Below are 20,539 nucleotides of genomic sequence, written 5' to 3'. Positions count from 1 at the left end.
CTCGATGTCAGGATGGTGGTCGGTTTCTAGCAGAGTGCCCCAAAGTTCGGTTCTAGGACCTGTTTTGTTCAATATCTTTATTAATGATCTGGATGAGGGGATGGATTGCACCCTCAGTAAGTTTGCAGATGACACTAAGCTGGTAGATATGCTGGAGGGAAGAGATAGGGTCCAGAATGACTTAGACAAATTGGGGGATTGGGCCACAAGAAATCTGATGAGGTTCAACAAGGACAAGTGCACAGTCCTGCACTTGGGATGGAAGAATCCCAAGCATTGTTACAGGCTGGGAACCAACCAGCTAAGTAGTAGTTCTGCAGAAAAGGACCTGGGGATTACAGTGGATGAGAAGCTGGAGATGAGTCAACAGTGTGCCCTTGTAGCCAAGAAGGCTAATGGCATATTAGGTGCATTAGGAGGAGCATTGCCAGCAGATCCAGAGAAGTGATTATTCCCCTTTATTCGGCTCTGGTGAGGCCACATCTGGAGTATTGTGTCCAGTTCTGGGCCACCCCACTACAAAAAGGATGTGGGTCCAGCGGAGGGAAATCAAAATGATTAGGGGGCTGGAGCATATGACCTATAAGGAGAGGCTAAGGGAGTTGGGTTTGTTTAGTCTGCAGAAGCGAAGAGGGAGGAGGGATTTGATAGCAGCGTTCAACTTCCTGAAGGGAGGTTCCAAAGAGGATGGAGAGAGGCTGTTCTCAGTAGTGACAGATGGCAGAATAAGGAGCAATGGTCTCAAGTTGTGGTGGGAGAGGTCCAGGTTGGATATTAGGAAAAACTATTTCACTTGCCAGGTGGTGAAGCACTGGAATGGGTTACGTAGGGGAGAGGAGGAGAGGAGGGAGAAAAAGAAAAAAAACCCGTGGGTGTAAGACAGGGCATCATTAAGTATCTGGAGAATGGGTACTTCATAGAATCATAGAATAATAGGACTGGAAGGGACCTCGAGAGGTCATCGAGTCCAGCCCCCCGCCCTCAAGGCAGGATCAAGCTCCACCTACACCATCCCTGACAGATGTCTATCTAACCTGTTCTTAAATATCTCCAGAGAGGGAGATTCCACCACCTCCCTTGGCAATTTATTCCAATATTTGACCACCCTGACAGTTAGGAATTTTTTCCTAATGTCCAATCTAAACCTCCCCTGCTGCACTTTAAGCCCATTACTCCTTGTCCTGTCCTCAGAAACCAAGAGGAACAAATTTTCTCCTTCCTCCTTGTGACACCCTTTTAGATATTTGAAAACCGCTATCATGTCCCCCCTTAATCTTCTTTTTTCCAAACTAAACAAGCCCAGTTCATGAAGCCTGGCTTCATAGGTCATGTTCTCTAGACCTTTAATCATTCTTGTCGCTCTTCTCTGTACCCTTTCCAATTTCTCCACATCTTTCTTGAAATGTGGCGCCCAGAACTGGACACAGTACTCCAGCTGAGGCCTAACTAGTGCAGAATAGAGTGGCAGAATGACTTCACGAGTTTTGCTTACAACACACCTGTTGATACAACCTAGAATCATATTTGCTTTTTTTGCAACAGCATCACACTGTTGACTCATATTCAACTTGTGGTCCACTATGACCCCTAGATCCCTTTCCGCCATGCTCCTTCCTAGACAGTCGCTTCCCATCTTGTATGTATGGAACTGATTGTTCCTTCCTAAGTGGAGCACTTTGCATTTCTCTTTATTAAACCTCATCCTGTTTACCTCTGACCATTTCTCTAACTTGCTAAGGTCATTTTGAATTATGTACCTATCCTCCAAAGAAGTCGCAACCCCACCCAGTTTGGTATCATCTGCAAACTTAATAAGAGTACTCTCTATCCCAATATCTACATCATTGATGAAGATATTGAATAGTACGGGTCCCAAAACAGACCCTTGAGGAACTCCACTTGTTATCCCTTTCCAGCAGGATTTAGAACCGTTAACAACAACTCTCTGACTACGGTTATCCAGCCAATTATGCACCCACCTTATCGTGGCCCTATCTAAGTTATATTTGCCTAGTTTATCAATAAGAATATCATGCGAGACCGTATCAAATGCCTTACTAAAGTCTAGGTATATGACATCCACCGCTTCTCCCTTATCCACAAGGCTCGTTATCTTATCAAAGAAAGCTATCAGATTAGTTTGGCATGACTTGTTCTTCACAAACCCATGCTGGCTATTCCCTATCACTTTATTACTTTCCAAGTGTTTGCATATGATTTCCTTAATTACCTGCTCCATTATCTTCCCTGGGACAGACGTTAAACTGACCGGTCTATAATTTCCTGGGTTGTTCTTATTCCCCTTTTTATAGATGGGCACAATATTTGCCCTTTTCCAGTCTTCTGGAATCTCCCCTGTCTGCCATGATTTTTCAAAGATCATAGCTAAAGGCTCAGATACCTCCTCTATCAGCTCCTTGAGTATCCTGGGATGCATTTCATCAGGACCTGGTGACTTGCTGACATCTAACTTTCCTAAGTGATTTTTAACTTGTTCTTTGTGTATCCTATCTTCTAAACTTACCCTCTCTCTGCTTGTATTCACTACGTTAGGCACACCTCCAGACTTCTCGGTGAAGACCGAAACAAAGAAGTCATTGAGCATCTCCGCCATTTCCAAGTTCCCTGTTACTGCTTCTCCCTCCTCACTAAGCAGTGGGCCTACCCTGTCCTTGGTCTTCCTCTTCCTTTTAATGTATTTATAAAAGGTCTTCTTGTTTCCCTTTATGCCTGTAGCTAGTTTGATCTCATTTTGTGCCTTTGCCTTTCTAATCTTGCCCCTGCATTCCCGTGTTGCTTGCCTATATTCATCCTTTGTTAGTTGTCCTAGTTTCCATTTTTATATGACTCCTTTTTTATTTTGAGATCATGCAAGATCTCCTTGTTAAGCCAAGCTGGTCTTTTGCCATATTTTCTATCTTTCCTACACAGCGGAATTGTTTGCTTTGGGGCCCTTAACAACGTCCCTTTGAAATACTTCCAACTCTCCTCAGTTGTTTTTCCCTTCAGTCTTGCTTCCCATGGGACCTTACCTACAAGTTCTCTGAGCTTATCAAAATCTGCCTTCCTGAAATCCATAACCTCAATTGTGCTGGTCTCCCTTCTGCCATTCCTTAAGATCATGAACTCTATTATTTCGTGATCACTGTCCCCTATACTGTCTTCCACTTTCAAGTTCTCAACTAGTTCCTCCCTATTTGTTAAACCTAAGCAGATCAAAGTAAATGGATAGATGCTAAGACAGAAAGGATACCACTCACAGAGCTGTTGGTGAACATTTCTGCTTACCTAACCATACTTTAACAGATCTGCAGGTCACTGTCTTGTCACAGGCCAGCTCCACAAGCCAAACACATAGGGATGGACTGGAATTTCACTTCATCCACAAATTCAATTCACATGCTAATGGACTCAATCGAGATATGGGCTGGCTAGGACACTACCTACTTCATAAGCACTGAAGGTGCTAACGGCTCTGTGAATGGTATCCTTCCTGTCTCCCCCCCCCTATTTATTTCGAGTTTTCATATCCCCTACTCATAACTCTGGTCATCTGAAGAAGTGGGCTGTGCCCACAAAAGCTCGTGATCCCATCTACATGTTTCACTAGTCTATAAAGTGCTCCCAGACCATTTGGTTTTTTTTTCTGTAAGAGACTAATGTGGCTACCCCCTGAAGCTACAGGGCTCTAGCCACAGGAGAGCTGGTACCTGGGCAGCAATATGGGGGGCAGGCGGAAGGTCCAATGACTCAGAATCCTTGCCTAGCTCTTACCATGGTCCAGCAAAGGGGTGGAGCCAGGGGCTGGAGAAGAAGTAGGGTAAGTGGGGACGGGGAGGAGGTAAGGCTCACATCATGCCCCCACCAGGAAGAGGCTGGTGCTGCTAACAGGGGCTTCACTTCTTGGCAGGGGAACTGATCACAGTGCTGCAAAGTGCAACCCCTGCTGCTGCTGTTCTGTGCCTGTCCTAGGCTACTACGGACATGTAAGGAAGTGGGCAGGCAAGGCCCTGCTGACTTCCCAGGTTCTGGCAATGCTGGGTCTCCCAAATGGGAAGGCAGATGTTTTTGTGCCCAAGGCTCCAGCAAAACTTAATCCACTTCTGTGGACACCAGAATTCTGCAGTAGCTGAATCTGACGTTTTCCCAGGGGTCAGCATTTCTGCGGTGGAATTTGAAGAATCACCCATTTCGCTTTGTGTCTCCTTGCCTGCCTATTGCTCACCAGCTGCATTCTCGGGAATGGAAACTGAGCGGGTGTCAGAGCACGCACAGGTCAATGGAGGCATGCAGCAGGGATTAGGGAGCCAGAACTGAGTCCAGGATGCAGAGGGAGCCAGCAATAGAGGTAGCCTCAGAGAACAATACAGTAGTCAAGGTCCAGAAAGCCAGGAAGGTGAACAGCTGAAGCTGGCAACCCTCTTCCCCTTCCTGGATGAAAATGAGAGGAAGTCTTCCGCTTTCTCTTGGGAGCTGAGGCCTGGAGCGCTGAGCGAGGCTGCTCTAAGTGCACAGCACAAGAACCCACCCTTCCAAATCATCATTGTTGAAAAAAAATCCATCTCCAAGTAGTTCCAGCTGGGCTGCAGCTGTGCGTGTTTGTGCAGAAGAGGAAGGGAGGGATGGGAATTTCACAGCACCAGAATAAATTAACTTTGCTGCAGAATAGAGACATGGCTGCTATTGTGGAATTCAGGGGCTGCAGCCACGGAATTTGGTCTGCATGGGCTGCAGAGTCTATGGGGCCTAGCTTCCATGGCCTGCATTCAAAATGGCAATGTTTAAAGTGCGCGTTCGTTCCTGTCTATAGCACTCCTTTGTAAGAACTGATTATTTGCAATGAAAAAAATAAGTGCAATTGACTCATGATGAGACGAATGCCCTGATCCTGAAACTGGAAGCATGTTGGCGAGCCCTCCTCCAAACCCCCTTGGTAAGATTGGAGGGGGCTGCTTGCACAAATCCAGGAACAGAGATTGTAAGGGCACTTTAGACTCACAGAAATTAAATGCATTTCACAGACAAACCTGTTTTTAGCCACTGTCATTTTGGCAATGTTTCCAGTGCAGGGTCCTCCCCAACTGTACCATAATAGGAAGGAATCTATAAACCTTGTTTAGTTCTCTCCAAACAGGAAAATAACACCCTGGATATTTAACTCCACCTTAATATTGAGGATATGATCAATGGAAAAACTTCCCCTGGCTTGCATGGGAACAGGGTCATCCCTGTGATATTAAATTTTTTGGTGTTGCAGACTATGGTCCCCTGGATTGGTGCAGGACTGTATTAATTACACTGTCTATACAGAGCCACATTTTCTACTGGTGGTATTGCACCAGCAGCATGAGCTGGCCTTGAAGTCATTACTATAGCTACCCTAACACTGGAGGGGTAAAAATTGGTCAAACTTGGCACAAATATTTTTAAAAGAGCTTTTCAATCTACATCCAATAATCAATATTTAAAATTAAACTAACTTTTTAAGAAAAATGCAGTTGAAAAAGGATTTTTGTAATAAATATTACCCTGTGACTTTTGTAACCTCAACATTTCAGTGCTATGCTAAGGGAGCAGAACTAGCTAGGGAAATTGACTAGAAACTGCCTCTCTGGTTTCTCTCATCTGAGAGAAAGGAGAAAAGCAAAAACGAATAAACAGTAGAAAGCAAGTCACGGTCTTAAAATTCTTTCCAATAATTTACTCTAAGGAACCTTTTGTAATGGAAATCTGCGTTGCACAATTATACCACAAAAGGATAATGTTTGTTGTGACATGCCAGTGAATCAGAAGTCTGTGGGTGGAAACTGCAACAGGGGAGTGAGATGAGGCAAAACTGTCCACTTACAGGAATGGTGTACAGATGCCAGGGCAGCATTAAAAGCAAGTATTGCTGGCTACAAAGGGGAAAGTCCATGGTATCTGGAGAGTCCACTGAAATATATACAGTACATGGAATTTCTAATGGTGCAATACACTGGAATTAAAGCAAGAAAAAAATCTGAGGCAGAAATATGATCTCCCTTCCAAAAATAAATTTTTTTCTCTGGCCCAATTACCAGTACAGAGAGAAATTGCACACTTTGTGGAACCAGCTTTGCTGGATTTGGCATGTGTTTCTTTATCTGATACCTGAATTTCCCACCCAAAAGGAATTTGGAATGACCTAACCTGCATTCATCTCAGCTTCTCAGGTAGATCATTTAGTCTTTAAAGTGCTGCACAGTCCTTTCTTTTGTTTCAGCAAGACCAGACTAACACGGCTACATCTCTATTAGCTTCTCAGGTAGGGAGGTTTCTTAGCATTGGGGTCCTAAAACACAAAGTAAAAATAAAAAGAGCAGTCCTGAAACTGTGTCCTTTGTCTGGTTGTGTCATGCCAAACTGTAATCAAGATAGATTTCTACAGAATCAACCCTTCCCCAACAATCATTTTTGCTTTGCGTAACCATTGTGCTTCCCCTCACTATTTCAAGACAATTCTCCCACTCAAGCACTATTATAAATAAAAATTATGATCAGTGTAGAGAAAGTAAATATTGGAGCAAGTAAATAACTTTTCCTTAACACAAAAACTAGGGATCATCAAATGAAATTAATAGATAGCAGTTTTAAAATAAACAAAAGGAATTATTGCTTCACATAACACACAACCTGTGGAACTCCTTGCCAGAGGATTTTGTGAAGACCAGGAATTTAACAAGGTTCAGAAAAGAACTAGATAAATTCATGGAGATAAATCCATAGAAAAGAGGAGACTGACGGGGGATATGATAGAGGTCTATAAAATTAGGAGTGGTGTGGTGAGGGCCCATAAAGAAAAGTTATTAGTTCCCTAAATAGAAGAACTAAAGGACACCAAATGAAATTAATGGGTAGCAGGTTTAAAACTAATAAAAGAAAGTTCTTCTTCACACAGCATGTAGTAAACCTGTGGAACTCCTTGCCAGAGGAGGCTGTGAAGGCTAGGACTATAACAGAGTTTAAAGAGAAGCTAGATAAATTCATGGAGGTTAGGTCCATAAAAGGCTATTAGCCAGGGGATAAAATGGTGTCCTTGGCCTCTGTCAGAGGCTGGAGAGGGATGGCAGGAGACAAATCACTTGATCATTGTCTTCGGTCCACCTCTCTGGGCACCTGATGCTGGCCACTGTCGGCAGACAGGCTACTGGGCTACCTTTGGTCTGACCCAGTACAGCCATTCTTATGCTCATCAATGGCTATTAGCAAGGATGGGTAGGAGTGGTGTCCCTAGCCTCTGTCAGAAGCTGGGAGTGGATCAGCTAATTATCTGTTGTGTTCATTCTCTCTGGGGCACCTGGCATTGGCCACTGTCAGAAGGTAAGATAATGATGGACCTTTGGTCTGACCCAGAATGGCCAATTCTTCTGTTCATGTTTTGGTCCAAACTGGAAGGCCAAATTGAAAATTAAGGCCGCCTCAGCTTGCTGTTGTGGAGAAGAAGGGTCACATCCTGAGATAAAGATGAACATAGCAGCTGAAGCTTTTCCTGCCTTATTAGTTTATATAATTGCAGTACATAAACATAAAATCCTGCTTTTCAATATTTCCCCTTTTAAAAATCAAAGAGGTTGATTCTGAATATACAGATTCAGGAATGGGATATGTCTAAGCATGAAAGTCACCTGAGTACAGAGTGATGTGATTTGCTCTTGGTTTCAATACTAAGGCTACATCAAAGCAGGCTGTTATGCAAGCATATAACCTCGCTGCAAATTATAGACTGGGATACCTCCTGAAAATAGACTCCTAGTTCAGGCAGGTGGTGCAAGCCAGGCTTTGACATTTAATAGCCAAGCCTTTTAAACGCCTTCATTTCATTACAGCAAAGTGATTACATCGTACTGCAAGAGCAGGTCTTCCCTCCTGCAAGAGCAGGTCTTCCCTCCGGATGATTAATAGCAGCGCTGAGCTGCGTTCACGCAGCTCTGACATTTTGTTGTAGGCGAGTCCAGCGCAGGGGCAAGATCCTTGTGAAAAAACAACCTGCTCTGTGCACAGATCTGTGTTGCGCCACGCCTGGCGGCAGAGCTGTGGCCTTGGCGGTTTGCCGATGCGGGGGGCCCCCCCCCCCTGGCGGTTTGCCGATGCGGGGGGCCCCCCCCCCTGGCGGTTTGCCGATGCGGGGGGCCCCCCCCCTGGCGGTTTGCCGATGCGGGGGGGCCCCCCCCCTGGCGGTTTGCCGATGCGGGGGGGCCCCCCCCCTGGCGGTTTGCCGATGCGGGGGGGCCCCCCCCTGGCGGTTTGCCGATGCGGGGGGGCCCCCCCCCGGCGGTTTGCCGATGCGGGGGGGCCCCCCCCCTTGGCGGTTTGCCGATGCGGGGGGCCCCCCCCCTTGGCGGTTTGCCGATGCGGGGGGCCCCCCCCCTTGGCGGTTTGCCGATGCGGGGGGCCCCCCCCCTTGGCGGTTTGCCGATGCGGGGGGCCCCCCCCCTTGGCGGTTTGCCGATGCGGGGGGGGCCCCCCCCCTTGGCGGTTTGCCGATGCGGGGGGCCCCCCCCCTTGGCGGTTTGCCGATGCGGGGGGGGGCCCCCCCTGGCGGTTTGCCGATGCGGGGGGGGCCCCCCCTGGCGGTTTGCCGATGCGGGGGGCCCCCCCCCTTGGCGGTTTGCCGATGCGGGGGGCCCCCCCCCTTGGCGGTTTGCCGATGCGGGGGCCCCCCCCCCTTGGCGGTTTGCCGATGCGGGGGGGGCCAACTCACCCCGCTGCCTGCACCTCGCCGCCCACCCCGCCTCGGTCGGTCACACACGGCAGCGCCGAGAGGCCGAGGTGACACCCGGCCCGCGGGGGGGGGGGGGGGGGGGGGGGGCGCACGAGGCAGCGGGCGGGCGGGCCACGGGAGCCCCCTCGCGGGTCACGCCGCGCTACTGCAGCCCAACGGCACAAGCCGCTGCCTGCCGGCGGCAGCGATCCACAAAATGGCCGCCCGGCTCGCCCACGACGCGGCTTCCAGAGGCGACAAAATGGCGTCCGGGAGGGCGGCGGGAGCCAGCGCAGCCCGGCCGAACGCGGCCCCTCGCTCCCCCCGGGCTCGGCCTCAGGGCGTTTTCTGCGGGCTCCGCCGCGTCTGCCGCAGGGACCCGCCCCACAGCCCGTCCTGGGGACGCGCAATTGCCGGGCCGGCCGCGGCCCTCCCCGCAGTCCCGCGCCTGGCCGCGGAGCCCCCGCGCCAGCTCGCTCCCCCCGTGCGGTCGAGTCACACACGCTCCCTTCGCTCGCTCCGCGGGCCGCCCGCCGCAGGAGAGCGCGCAGCCCCGCAGGCGCAGGTTGCTCAGACGCCCCGTTTCCGTGGCATTGGGGGGAGGATTTTTTTAAATTACAAAACCAAAAAAGCACCGGAACGAGACCCAGCGGAAGCCGCGAGCGCTCCGGCTCGGACAGCCCCGGCCGCTCAGTGCAGCGCCGCGCCCCCGGCACGAGCCTTCCCCGCCGCCAGCCCGGCCTGGGGCGGGAGCTGGTTTTAGAGAGCGGCTGAACAGCAGCCGAGCCAGGCCCCGGGTGACGCGCGCACGTGGCGGTGCCCGGAGCGCGCTCTGCCCCCGCAGCTTGGCGGCTCATTCCAGAAGTTTCTAACGCGGAAACGCTGCAGATGCGAAGCCCGATCCCGGCGCGGGGGGGGGGGGGCACAGCCCAGCCTTGCCGCAGACGAGAGCGGGCGTGGCTGGTGCTCGTAGCGCTGGCGGCCGAGGCAGGAGGCGGGCCCCTTTCTACGCATGCGCACAAGGCAACCCCCGCGTCGAAGCGTTTGCGCAGCTGATGCGCCCTCCGCCCTCCGCCCGTGGAGCTGCCTCCAGCTGCTCGCCCCGCCCCGCCCCCGCCCGAACCTGGGGGGTTGCAAATGGCAAGAGTTTTAAAATGAAAAGCGGAGTCGCCTCCGGCTGCAGATGAGCGAGGCGGCGGGTCCCGGGCAGGCCGGCGGGCGGGGTGCGAGCTGCTTTTCCTCGGCCTCCAGGGCTGAGACCTGCCCGTGCTCAGTCGCTGGGGGAGCGGGAAACGCCCTAATCGGGGATTTATTTTTCAGAGCTGGTTTAAAAAGCGTCTTGCAACGGCCGTTTTTATACCATGTGGCTTTAAAACTCCCCGGTGAGGAACTCTGGGGCTGTAGCTTGTCTAAAACTGGCCTAGATTGACCAAAGCTCTTAGAGTAGCGACTAACAGCTGCTCCAGTTCACGGTGCTAGTTTTTAGTGTGGCCTCTGGCAGGATCTCAGAGTACAGGGATTCATGAATTAAGCTTTACAGCCCTCCCAGGCAGGTGGGTAAGTATTATCTATGCCCCAATGGAACAGGGAAGTGCTTCCTCAAAACAAATAGCAAGTTCATGGCCGCTCTATTTCATAGCAAGATCGGGGTCATGGGATTTATTTGTCAAGAGGGAGTTTTTCATGTTGGTGATGTGAGTTGGGGGGGGAACATAACCTAAATCTGTTTTTGAATGAGGCATATCACTGTATCTCTGTATCCTGGAAAGTTATTTCTCAGTTCAATACAATGATATCTCTTCTTAAGCAAAGATGTTTGTCTCCTTGTAGATAAACATTCATACTTAACTTTTGTATTCCAAACATTATTTCTTTATTGTGCCATACTGGCTTGTGTCTTACCACAATTTTGCATTCAACCATGCTGCAAGTCCTAATGTGAATCTGTGCATCTACTGAATTCCCTTCCCTGCTAGACAGAAACTACCTAATGTAATCTTTCTGGTTTGGCTACACTGTTCTGCAATTTGCTGTCAGTGATTTCTTTCACCTGCTCCCATAGTAGATTGATGCATCAGAATATTGACTGCTAAAGTGAGATCTTTTGCACTTTCTGGGAGTGGGGGATATGGCATTGTTTATATATCTTCCATTCCATGGATGGTAATGTCGCTGGCAAGTATTGTAAACACAAGGTGATCTTGAGAGGGTAAAGAAACTGAAATAAGTCTTTGGTTAATATGACTAATGCGATCTGCTCTAATTGTGTAAATATACTTTTCCCAAGGGCCACAGGAACTCACAGAATATTTATTGTTGGCTCTGCCTGGCTATAATGCCCGCTGTCCATCCTACAAAAGGCTGCCTTTTCCTGCTGGTTACTGTTTAAGCAAACTACCAGCATGTGAGATTGTTTGGAGTTTAAAAGGGACGCACTTCCTTAGTTAATTTCATGGCCATTTAAAGAGAAGTAGTAAGGAATGAGCCTGTGGATTAGTAATTCCCACTTTCTTTTCCAAAACATTTTTCCAAGTGTACAGTTGTGCGCACACAGCAGCGTGTATATGTGTTTGTTTTACTGTAGATGCTACCACCAAAAAAATTCTTTGGATTCTCACAGCACTTAGATGCCCTTTTTGTGGACTGGGCCCCAACCATGCCAGGAGCTATATAAATACTGAACAAAAAAGTGTTCCCTGCCACCAGAAAATGTATAGTCTAAGTTAGCAATGAGCCATATTTATTTTCTGATCATCAGTAAAATTAAGGTTCTGACCCTGCTATTTGATCCTTATGGAAGGACCTAATTTACATGCATGGAATCCCATTGATGCTGTTGGGGCCAGGAGCACATCTGAGAGGCAGGTCTAAGGTCAAACATTATGCCAGGATGTTAATTTATTTCAGCTGAAACTTTTCCTGCCCTACCATGTTTTTAAAAGATGCTCATCTCTTAACATCACAAATCTTGTGTTACCAGGTATGGAAACTTACAAACCATAGCAATAGTATGCAGGCTCACTGTGTCTGCTGTAACTGGTTCAAAATATTAATCTTACGAATGAATTTTTTGGTTTGCTTAAACAAGGGTCACTCCCAATTTTAAAGGGGAAGCTGCTACATTTTTGTGTTTGTAGACTGAAGTAGCTTTTTGGCCTAAAATCTGACTTCTTATAACTTGAAAGAAGAAAATTATTAGAATTCTATTATTAATTTTTTTAAACCACCTATATAAGAATGGCCAAACTGGGTCAGTGTCCAAGGCCAGATGCCCCAGAGGGAATAAATAGAATAGGCAATCATCAAGTGATCTATCTGCTGTCACTGATTCCCAGATTCTGACAAACTGAGGTTAGGGATGCTATTCCTACCTATCCTGGCTAAAAGCCATTGACGCTCTTCACAGTCTTCTTTGGACTTAACTATCTTGAGCAGTTACGTATCATCTGCAAATTTTGCTACCTCACTATTTACCCCTTTCTCCAGATCATTTATGAATGTTGACTAGGATGAGTCCCAGGACAGACCCAGGGGATTACCACTAGGCACCTTTCTCTAGTCTGAAAACTGCTCATTTATTCTTACTCTTTGTTTCCTGTCTTTCAATGAGTTATCAGTCCATGACAGGACCTTTCCTCTTATCCCATGACAGTTTATTTTACTTAAGAGTCTTTGTTGAGGGACCTTATCAAAGACTTCAAGGAAATCTAAGTACACTTTATCCACTGGATTCCCATCATCCATGCACTTGTTGATCCCCTCAAAGAATTCTAATAGATTGGTGAGGCATGGTTTCCCTTTACAGAAACCGTATTGACTTCACCAACAAAGTATGTTTATCTATGTGTCTGGCAATTCTGCTATTCACTATGGCTACATCTACGCTGCAGGCTTCTTGAGCAACAAGCCTTTTGTGCAAGAGTTTTTGCACAAAAAGTCTTGCGCAAAAGCACGTCCACAACTTGAAGCGTAGCACAAAAATGATGTACTTTTGCGCAAGAGAGCGTCCACGCTGCATGGATGCTCTTGCGCAAGAAAGCTCTGATGGCCATTCACAGAATGGCCAGCAGAGCACCTGTGCTTTTTTCCATAGGGGGTTTCTTGCGCAAGAAACCCCTCTGGAGTGTCCACACTTGCCTTTTTGTGCAATAGCTGTAGCGCAAAAGGGGGTTATGCCTCATAGAAGGAGGTTTACCTATACCAGCAAAAGCCCTCTTGTTCTGCCATTTTACAGCCATTTTTGTGCAAAAACCTTGCAGTGTAGACGTAGCCTATAATTTTAACCAATTTGCTCAGTACTGAAGTTACACTTACTAGCCTAACTTCTAGAGCCCTTTTAAAAATTGGCATCGCATTAGCTATCCTCCAGTCATTTGGTACAGAAGATGATTTAAAGCAGCTTTTCTTAAACTTTTTAAGACCGAGGAACACCAAACAATAATTTTAACAGCGAGGAACACCAAGGTGTTGAGCTTCCCCCCCCCCCCCCCCAAATAGGTCGGGGGAAGTTATTGAGGAGAAAAAAAGTCGCCTGCCCCTTTAAGGGTGGTCATTTTGAATTCTGTTATTCTCCAGGGCACATCTTCGACTGCCTCAGAACACAGTTTAAGAAACACTGATTTAAAGGATAGGTTGCAAACTTGTCCTTTAATTCATAACTATCCTTTTGTTTCAGTCTGCATCCACAGTATTGCTGTGAACAACAATAAATGTAAGAGGAAAGAATATACTTTTATTTTAAAATCTCCCACTGGATTGTGCTTGTTTTGCCTGTGCAGCAGTTAATTTATAACTGCAGTTGTCAGTGTTGTGCCACATGAAACAAATATGTAAGCTTTCAAGGATTACAAATGGAGGGTCCTCTAACATTCCAACATAGATACCAGTTCAGCATTGTAATTGAGCACAAGGTTAATTTAAAATAGGTATCCTATGACTTCTTCAGTGGGACTGCTCACATACTTGCATATTTTGCTGAATCAGAATTATGTGTATAAATGTATATGTATAAAAAGTACAGTATTGCTACTTTCAGGATGAGGGTTTGCAGGTGTAGTGTACAAGCCTACCTCCCAGTACATAAGTATACCTACACTAGCAAAGCGCTCCCTGTGTAGACATACCAATACATAGAGTAGCAGTATTTTGTGTATCATCCACATTTCTGATCAAGTGTTGGCATAGTATGTATTTTGTGTTAAGGTGACCTGCAAAATACTTGAAAAAAGGGACTTACCCCTTTATTCTCTTTATGATGTCTGGAGAATGCCCAGCATGATTGATTTTTAAAGATTTTTGTTTTTCTGCTTACCTTTTTAACCTTTTGAAATCTTAGATATCAACTTTTACTTTGCTTGATGGATGGATGTTGTTGCAGGTTCTTGCAGCTTATTTGAAGCTGGGAGAATATGAAATATTAGACAAAAGCTTACTTTCTTCACATCGTTAACTAGTGGGGTTAAAACAAATTAAGAGTTTTAAACAGTTATGCTAAGGCCTTGTCTCAGTTGTGGGGAATATTCTGGTTAGTTTTTAATGATCAGCTAGCAATGTAGTAGCACAAATCTCAGGCAGACAAAGGTGCTATTTGCACTGGTGAGGTTAAACTCTGCTTAAAACAAGAGTCTCTACTAAGTTAGTCACTTTACCTATTTATAGTAGGTGTTTACAGGCAATCAGTTGCTGAAATCACAAGTGCAGGCAAGACCTGAAATATCCCTTCCCCTCCGTATTGCTGAATTTTTGCCAGGTTGACTCTGTTGATCCTACTGGAGTTTGGGAAGTGGACAGGCATAAGCCCACCCACATCTAAAGGACTTCCTCCCAGCCTGTGGGGAGGATCCACAGAACCAAAAACACCAAGTAATTATGAGTAACAAATTAAGAAAAAGAGGGACAGGTGTGGAGGTCATGTTGACTATGTTGATGTTAGAGGTAAGCATGTCTACACTGGGGAGTTATTTTGAAATAAGGCTAGCATCCACACTACCAAGCCTGTTGTTTCAAAATAATGGGCTTGTTATTTTGAAATAATAGCTCCTGCTTGTGAAGAAGAATAAGCTTATTTTGAAATAATTATTTTGGCAGTTATTTTGAAATAACCTGGTAGTATAGCCATACTGTCTTATACTGGACTAATTTCTGTTCATGAAAGAGACAAGCTTTTGAAGTACACAGAAATCTTTGTGTCTGGGAAAGAGGGTCACAACTAAATACAAGATGAAACAGATTGTTTAATGCAGGTAATTAACAAATATTCTAAAGCCTCTTTCAAGGCGAAGGGGCACCCTTGGAGTCATAGGACCAAAAAGGAGGGGGGGGGGGTTGTGGGTTACTTACAGCTTGTTGTAATAAACCATGAATCCAATGTCTTTATTAAGAACATGATTTTTAGTGTGTAGCAAAGTTATTTTAGTTCCCAGTTTAGTCTAGGAACTTTAGTTCCCAGGCTAATCTTTTGAAGGCGTTATCCTTAAAGGAAGCCTTCATAAGGCCTAAGAGGTCAGATATGGAGTGATTTGTTTTGTGAAAAGTGTTTGCCAATGGATAATAGGCATTTCTGTCTTTTATCATGTTTCTTTGTGAGCAAAATGATTATCTGGTTTCACCCTCATAGTTGTTGATGCATTGAGTACATAGGATGAGGTACACATGTAGGCCTGGATAGGACTGTGCATCTTAAAGGGTGTATTGACGGGAGGGCAGGTGTTGATCATATGCAGCTGTCTGTAGGGTTCCACTGATGGCAGTATTCTAGAGACAGTCTGATGGATGGAACGTGGCTATTGAAGCTGTGGTGGCAATATAAGGACGTTCAGGTTGTCTGTCCAGAGGATGTTGAAAATTTGTATCTCAGGTATGTTAATGGTTTGGTGGCACATTTGTCTAGAAATTCTTCCTCAAGACAGCCCAGGAAGATGATGGCACTTTTGGAGCCATACTAGTATTCATGGTTGTTCCTATGGTTTAGTCCAGTGCTTTTTTTTGTAAATTAAAAAAAAAAAGGTGCCGGTACTAGGGTTTCAAAAAAATTGTCAACTCCCTCTCCCCTCCCCCCCCAAAAATGCGCTTGGGAGGTCGAAGCTGAAATGTTGTTGCAGCTGGGGGCTGTGCCAGGGGAAAGCAGCGAGTGCTCCCCAAAACAGGTTGCATAATGTCATAAAAAGAGCACTGGTTTAGACAAAGTGATGTAAAATTGTTTTGGGTGAGGATGAAATAGATATCTACCCAAACACATCACTAAACTCATCTGAGTGCTCTCCATTGTCTTGTAGCTATGTGAGATAGGCAGTGATGCTGTCATTTGTGAGGGATGTTTGTCCAGGGAGGAAATATACATGGTATTCAGAGGTAGGTTAGTGTTGCAGAGATGCCGGAGGAAATTGTATCCTGGAGGAAACTCATCCTCTGTGTGGTGAGTGGTTTGACGGTGGTTTTTTGGAGTCCTGATATTCTTTAGCTTACAGTGCCAGGGCCAGATATGATAGGACTGCTTGAGTTCCCATATTGATGTATCTTGGGAAGCATGCAGAAGATCCCTGAGGTTGTAGAATTTCACTTGTGGTGGTTCGGGGAAGGATTTGATGAATAGCCTCTCATTCCTTTGGGAGTGGTAGTGTGAGGTCTTTTGAGTTCTTTGTAGTGGGCAGTCGGAGAGTTGTCTGAGTTCCGTTGAGAAGTATAATGGCACTCTTTCTGTCTGCAGGTATGATTTCAGGGACTGTATAGCTGTCCTCTCTGCAGTGGTTAAAAAAATCAGTCAAAAGAGTAATCAGTGTGACCTTAGATGTGCTTACTAGATAGTAACTATATCTACTTTAGCACAGTATGTTGGTATTGATTATACTGGATCTGCTAGAATAGAAGTGGCAGCATTCAAAGCATAAGCCTATGTGCCCAGATGCTTCCATCAACTGTGCTTCCGTATGCATGATTGAACCTCCATGTGCATGTTTTGCATCCTGAAGACTGATTTATTCACAATGTAAAAATAAACCTGTCAAGATCAGAAATTCACTGCTTTTGCACTCTACTGAAGTCTTATTCAAACACATATAATTGTAACTATATGTTTATCAGATATTATTTACTTTATTTACACCAATTTCTCTGTGACATGTATTTATTAAAAGGTCAGATTTCAGTAAAAGCAAAAGCAAGGATATTTGAAAATAAAAAAGTTCCATTTAAAAAAAAAAAAAAGATGAAATAAGTTTTTCCACATCCTTTCAAAATGATGGGGATGGTATGAAAGCAGCATCAGAAGATTTAAAACTTTGATTCAGAGCTTTGTACAATCTGTTTTGTGTCATAGTCCAGACCGTGTAGTTTGAGAAGGAAGACTGCCTTACTGAGGTCGGAGACACTTCATGTTGGCATTAAGGATGTGCAAGACTGGGCCCCCATATGTGGCAGTTTTTCTGCTGTATAGGCTATAGGAAGACGGGATTAAAAGTGCAATGTAAAGGATAGGCAAGTGTCTGCAGTCCTTATGCAATTATTTGTATCCTGTGAGCTCTTGTTTGATGATAATTATTTTGAGGTGTCTCTAGCATTTGTGAAAGGTGCTTTTTTTGGAGCCTTAGATATTGGCTAGGGGAATCTCTCATGAGCCACTTTACAACATAAGCAAGTACAGTACAGTAGTTCAATCTGCAGAAACAGCTCGGTGGGTTATAATGGATCACAAATGGAATATAAGCCAACAGTGTGGAATGGTAGATGACAAGTAGGGATGTGAGGTCAATAGACTCCCCCTCCCTGCATTGAAGCAGGTTCTCTTGAGGTATTTGGATGGCCCATTCCAGGTTGTGACTTCCTTCTCTGGTGGAGTGTCCTAGCTGGTGACAGACACTTTAAGTACGTTGAGGTGTGAAAAAGTGTAATGTTTTCACAGCTCTGAAAACAAGTATAATTCTAGGGTGTATTAACAAGTTTGTCATATGTAAGACATAGGATGTAATTATGCTGCTCTACTTGGCAATGGTGAAGCATCAGCTGGAGTAGTGTGTCCAGCTTTGGGAAACACACTTTAAGAAAATTATGGATAAATGGAACTGCAGGACAAGAATGGTTAAAGGGTTAGGGAATCCGAGCTATGAGGAAAGATTACAAAAATCTAGACCTGTTTAGTCTTCTGTTTAGTCTTGAGAAAAGAATGAGGGGGACTTGAATGAGAGGGGACCTGATAAGTCTTCAAATATGTTCACAGTTGTTCTCCTTGCCCACCGAAGGTGGGACTATCAGTATAGTTCTGTACTCGAATAGGTGGCCAAGGGAGTTTGTAGAATCTTCGTTACTGGAAGCTTTTAAGAACAGGTTAGACAACACCTGTGGTGAGAGTCAAGCTATACTTGGTCTTGCCTCAGCGCATAGGGCTAGACTAGATGAGTTCTCAAAGTCTATTCAGCTTTACATTCTATGATTCTAATCTCTATGCTGCTCTGCTGACTCTCCAAATAGCAGAATTTTGGCAATCTCCAATAGGAACCATGCTGAAGTCTGATTTATTTCATATCTGCCACTTACATAGCTCAATGGTACTTTTCCTGAAACACTTTGGCCATGGTCTGAAAGCTATTAATTTTAACAATTTTGTAAAAGATATTATCAAAATGATATTTAATACCAAGTTTGTGCAGTCCATTCATTTATTCTTGTATGTCCAATCACTTTACCTTTTGCTGCTGGAAGCAAGCAATGTCTATTTTATTCAGCATTGTGGTCAGAAAATCAGTGTTTTTAGAAGCAATTCTCTTGATAGGTCTGGTGAAACTGTGGAGTGCAATCAACCATGACATTTACCAAAATTGACATATATTGAGCTACCGTATGTTGGTAGCGACCATTTTTCATATTATCAGTAATGATCATTAAATAACTTAGATCCTGCATCTCTAAACTTTGAATTTGGGGCTAGATCCAAACTTGCAGGACAGGGCACTCACTGATGTTTGAGTCTAAACTTTAAAATAGGATGAACCTGATAGGATGAACCTAACTCCTTCCTGATCTGAGGCTGTGAATTTGTTTATAGCACTATAAAATATTAATGAATCTCTGATCTCCACAGTATGAGATTCCAAATACTAGAAAATATATTCCTCTTCTTTGATATTCACTCATCAATTAAAAGAAAATCCTCATTGTTTAAGCACTAAACTTTTTATTTAAATAATAATGTTTTTGCAATAAACCAGGCTATTATTCAAACCAGATATATAATCTGGTTGCCAGTTGGATATTCAACTCCCTTATTGTCATTAATAAATTAATACTATAAGGAATATTATATAAAGTGTGGTTTTATTAGAAAGATGGCAGATATAATTAGAAGACTTTAAGAGATGTTTCAGTGAATTTCTGGAACAAGTATTCCTGAGTGCTTCAGCCACCATAACAGATCACGACTGTATAATAAGCTCAGAAGCATGTTACTTATGACCACTGGTAGAATATAATAATTACCTCTCTTGATTTGACTAATGTTCCATCTAATCTATTATGCAGACTTTGACATTTGGCCAATGTCTCCTTCAGAGGAAGGCATAACATTTGCCCCCTGATTTGTCTAACTGTGCATTTATTTTATCCTGTGAAGGTCTGAAATACAGAATGACTGATAATCCTGAAATAACAGTATGAGAAGTGATAATTTTAGCAAGTATAAGTGCAGTTGTTCTTATTCACTTGTTTAATACAGAACGGGAAGCAACTGTCTAGGAAGGAGTACGGCAGAAAGCGATCTAGGGGTCATTGTAGATCACAAGCGAAATATGAGTCAACAGTGAGACATTGTTGCAAAAAAAGCAAACATGATTCTGGGATGCATTAACATAGGGGTTCCCAACCTTTTTTGGTCCCTGTACCCCCTTGGCTTTTATTCATATTCAATATGAAAAGAAATAAATTCTAGACTCTAGAATCTACAACTTTTTTCACAAACACTACGACTTTTGGAATATTTCAATTAGGATAATCTAGTTATTTACCAAATATTCCCGTATTCCCTTGACAAGCTTCGCGTACCCCCTAGGGTTCGCGTACCCCAGGCTGGGATTAATAGGAGTGTTGTGAGCAAGACACGAGAAGTCATTCTTCTGCTCTACTCTGCACTGATTAGGCCTCAATTGGAGTATTGTGTCCAGTTCTAGGCACCGCATTTCAGGAAAGATGTGGAGAAATTGGAAAAGGTCCAGAGAAGAGCAACAAGAATAATGAAAGGTCTAGAGAACATGAGCTATGAGGCAAGGCTGAAGGAACTGGGTTTGTTTAGTTTGGAAAGGAGAAGACTGAGAGCCTCAAGGGAGATGATAGCAGTGTTCAGGTATCTAAAAGGGTGTTACAGAGAGGAGGGGGGGAAATTGTTCTCCTTGACCTCTGAGGATAGGACAAAAAGCAAGGAGCTTACTGCAGCAGGGGAGGTTTAGGTTGAACATTAGGAAAAACTTCCTAACTCTCAGGATGGCTAAACATTGGAATAAATTGCTTAGCAAGGTTGTGAAATCTCCATCACTGGCGATATTTAAGAGCAGGTTAGACAGACATCTATCAGGAATGATATAGACCGTGCAAGGTCCTGCCAAAGGGCTGGACTCAACTTGATGATCTCTTGAGGTCCCTTGCAGTTCTATTATTCTATCATTCGATTTTATGAGTCTCTTCTTTAAACATGTAGACTCCTTGCCTCGGCAATAATCTGTAGCATTGTTTACTATCTTGTGTACAAGTGTGAATAGCTTAACCACTGTAAGTAATACCTGATATTTACAAGGGTGGACTATTTAGGGTTGTCAGGTGTCCAGTTTTCAACCAGAA

The 20,539-nt window shown here is 44.8% G+C and overlaps 1 protein-coding gene across 2 annotated transcripts in view; it reads left to right on the top strand.

Annotated features, from left to right (window-relative positions):
• Window positions 1–9,924: 9,924 nt before the first annotated feature.
• The window catches only part of SPEN (spen family transcriptional repressor), a 148,119-nt gene continuing 137,504 nt past the window's right edge, over window positions 9,925–20,539 (top strand). The window contains exon 1 of one of the 2 annotated variants that reach the window (XM_075906122.2): window positions 9,925–10,104. The gene's annotated coding sequence lies outside the window, so the exon portion shown is untranslated. Of the gene's footprint in view, window positions 10,280–20,539 lie in introns of both variants that reach the window. The other variant, XM_089773082.1, reaches the window with a different exon arrangement.

This window comes from Pelodiscus sinensis, chromosome 24 (assembly GCF_052426305.1).
Source record: "Pelodiscus sinensis isolate ZL-2025 chromosome 24, ASM5242630v1, whole genome shotgun sequence".
NCBI classification, from domain to species: Eukaryota; Metazoa; Chordata; order Testudines; family Trionychidae; genus Pelodiscus; species Pelodiscus sinensis.
The sequence above is the reverse complement of the archived record's forward strand: the minus strand, read 5'-3'. Positions and strand labels throughout refer to the sequence as shown.